Raw genomic sequence first — 3644 nt, 5'->3', positions numbered from 1 at the left:
CTTATCTCCAACTGCCATGTCAGTAGTCTAGCTCAGCTGACACATCATCAATGCCATGTAAGTAGGCCACATCATCCTGCCATATCACCTCTACCACATCAGTAGTGCCACCTCAGTTGTCCAGTCAGCACTGACCTCTGCAGGCACACACAGTGCTTCACAGTCACTGCATATGACCACTTCTGCCACCTCAGCACAGGGCTTCACAGGCACACCTCTTGCCAATCACAATGCCACATCATCACTACATGTGACTCATAGTGACACATCATCATCGAGCACCATTTGCAGTCCTTTTGCCCCTCCACCTAGATCAAGTCATATCTCTTGATCCAGGAAGAATTTGAGGGCGCTTCAAAAAGGAAAATCGATTGTTTTTTCATGCTCTACATGCTTGTCATATCACATGCACATTTCGGCACAACTTACACTCACATTTGAGCCTCACTGACAAAACCACTTCCTTCACGCACATTTGCCTCTACATCGACGCATCTGACCCAGCACTTAAAAAGAACAAAAGAAAAGGAATTATTTGGTGTTCTTTCATCAATCGATGGTTGGTTTAGATCTAGATCAGAGTAGACTAGATTGCCATAGAGGGGATGCTTTGAATTTCCCCAAGTTGCCAATCTAAGCCATGCCCAAAAATTCTCGACTAGTACCTACTCGGAGTCAGTCCATACGCTCACATATGGTTTCACATCATTACATTACCAGAAACCTTATGTTCATCGGTTCGTGAGCAGACTTCAGAGTTCAGAGGCATTGCAGATTGATTCAGTGGGCAGATACATTTGATTTCACACACACATGCCACCATTGTAACGCCTATTCGGCTATCTCACGGCATCGTGCACATGATTTCAGCCTTGTAAAGCCTCTTGGCTATTCCCGGCATCATTGCCACAAGCCTTGTAATATAGATCAGATTTTATATACTGCAGTTCTATCTTCACTGATGGTTCAGAGATTTCACTTGGCATATTCAGTGTATTTGCAGTTGATTCATACAGAGATCTTCATGACACTTTTGAGTACATTTCTTACACCATGTCGACTAGCAACCTCAATCTGGAGGCATCTGATAATTTAGACAACTCCAATTATGGTACATGGAAATACCGAATGGAGACCATTCTTGTACTTTAGGACAAATGGGAGTATGTCGATGGGTCTACACCTAGACCATTGGCCGATCCAGCCACCAGTAGCTCTACTCCATTTGTTATCATAGCACCAAGATCTACATTGGGGTCTACATCTACATAAACAATTTTCGCACCAGTATCAGATCCTGCCATTGCCCGAGCTCAAGCAGAATGGGATAAGAAAGACAAGTATGCTTGTCACCTGATCAAGTAGAATGTACAAGATGTCATGCTAGGACACAGTCAAGACATCAAAAGAAGCATGGGATATGTTTGCAGCTCTCTACGAGTCCAAGAATACATCCAGGATTCTCACCTTGAGAAACCAGATCAACCAGAGTTTCCGCAATAGCAATGAAATCCATCATGCTTATGTACTCTGCATAAAAGACTACAACAATCAACTTGCAATAGCAGGAGAGACTACGAACCCCACAGAAATGGTTCAAGTAATCCTGAATGGACTAGGAGAGGGATACGAGAATCTAGTCCAGAGTATTGCCATCCAACGGCAAATTCTAACACTGGAAGAACTTTAGTCAGTCCTACTTGGTGAAGAACTCAGGACTTAGGCCATTCAAGCACGTAAAGGTCATTCTCATGATCAGGCATTCACAGCTTCAAACAGAAGCAGAGGCAAAGGCAGAGGCAGAGGTAGATCATACAAAAAAAGTGGTCATCATCAACAAAATCAAAGTTAGCATCAACATCAACATCAGCATCATTCTCAGCAACATTAGAATCAACAAAGAGAAAATCATTCCAATTGAGGAAGATTCCAAGGATGAGGGAATGCATCCACCAATGTGTCAAACATTCAGTGCAACTACTGTCACAAGTTTGGACACTATGAAAGAGATTGCCACAAGAAGTAGTATGACCAAGGTGGTTAATCCACTAGCAGTAATCAAGGGAATTTCCGAGGCAAAGGAAATCATCGTGGTGGACATTCTAGTCACAGTCATTTTGCAAATGAACAAGGAAATATGTTCTTGCAAGCAAGGAATTGCATCAGACTTACAAAGTCATCTTCGGCGGTGATGAATGCACTATCAGAGATAAATCCAAAAGATGTCAGCTAGTAGCAAAAGTTTTCAAGGAAGGATGCTTATACAGAATGCTAGCTACAGTACCAGATAAGCATGCCATGTCAGCTCAAATGCAACAGATGCCACTATCTGCAAAATGGCACAAGACATATGGTCAAGTCAACTTCAAGTACTTGTTAGATATTAGGAATCAGAATATGGCAATTGGGATTTTGAAGCTACAGTTTCTTGGAAAGGTTTGTGAAGCATGCTGCTTTGGCAAACAACAGCGAATTAATTTTGTCAGAAGTACCTCTCGTGCATGAGGTATTCTTGATTTGATACATACAGATGTATGGGGTTATGCCCAGACCCGTAGCATCAATGGTTCATTTTACTACTTGAATTTCATCGACGACTACAACAGATATTGTTGGGTCTACTTTCAGAAAGAGAAATCTAAAGTGTTTTCCAGATTTCAAGAATTCAAAGCCATGGTATAAAACTAGACAGGCAAAAAGATCAAGGTCATGAGATCAAACAGAGGAGGTGAATACATGTCTTCAACATTCATGAACTTTTGCAAAAATCATGGCATACGAAGACAATTCACATGTGCAGATACTCAGTAGAATGCAAGAGATGAAAGGAAGAATGGGACTTTAGCAGACAATGTTAGAGCAATGCTTAGTGAAAAGCATCTTCCAAATCAGTATTGGGCAGAAGCAATAGCTACAACTAACTCCTTGCTTAATCGGCTTCCTATCGAACCGATATAGGGTATGTCTCCTCATGAAGCATTCAATGAACACAAGCCATGCATTGGGCATCTCCACATATTTGGTTGCATAGCATATGCCCACATACCTGATGATCATCGCAGAAAATTGGATGCGAAGTCATGCAAATGCATCATGGTTGGCTACAGTGAAGAAAGCAAAGCATACAAATTGTATGGTCCCGTCAACCACAAAGTCATTATCTCCAAAGATGTAATCTTTGATGAGGAATCAAAATGGAAAACCTCACCTACACAGGAGATAGAAGCATCGACTTCACGGTCATCGACAGAACAGGTTGATGAAGAAGAGCAAGAATTGCCAGCAACACCCCAAGCAGAGCCACAACAGCTCAGACGGTCTACTAGGGAAGGCAGACCACCAGCCAGATTGACATATGCTCAGAAAGGCAATGCAATTTAGGTGGAAACCACCAACTATGCTCTTATGAATACCATCGTGGCTACAGAAGAGCCAGTGTACTTCGAAGATGCAGTAGACAAGCCGGAATGGCAAACTGCTATGAATGAAGAAATGGATGCTTTGTATAAAAATAACACTTGGGAATTATGCGACCTTCCACCAAGAAAGAAGGCCATAGCAAACAAATGGGTATACAAAGTGAAGTACAATCCAGATGGAAGTATTCAGAGATATAAAGCTAGATTAGTTGCAAAAGGATTTGC

The sequence above is a fragment of the Dipteris shenzhenensis genome, chromosome 12 (genome assembly GCF_047967505.1).
Source record: "Dipteris shenzhenensis isolate YYH24624 ecotype China chromosome 12, Dip_SZ_1.0, whole genome shotgun sequence".
Lineage (NCBI taxonomy): Eukaryota > Viridiplantae > Streptophyta > Polypodiopsida > Gleicheniales > Dipteridaceae > Dipteris > Dipteris shenzhenensis.
This window is presented reverse-complemented; position numbering follows the sequence as displayed.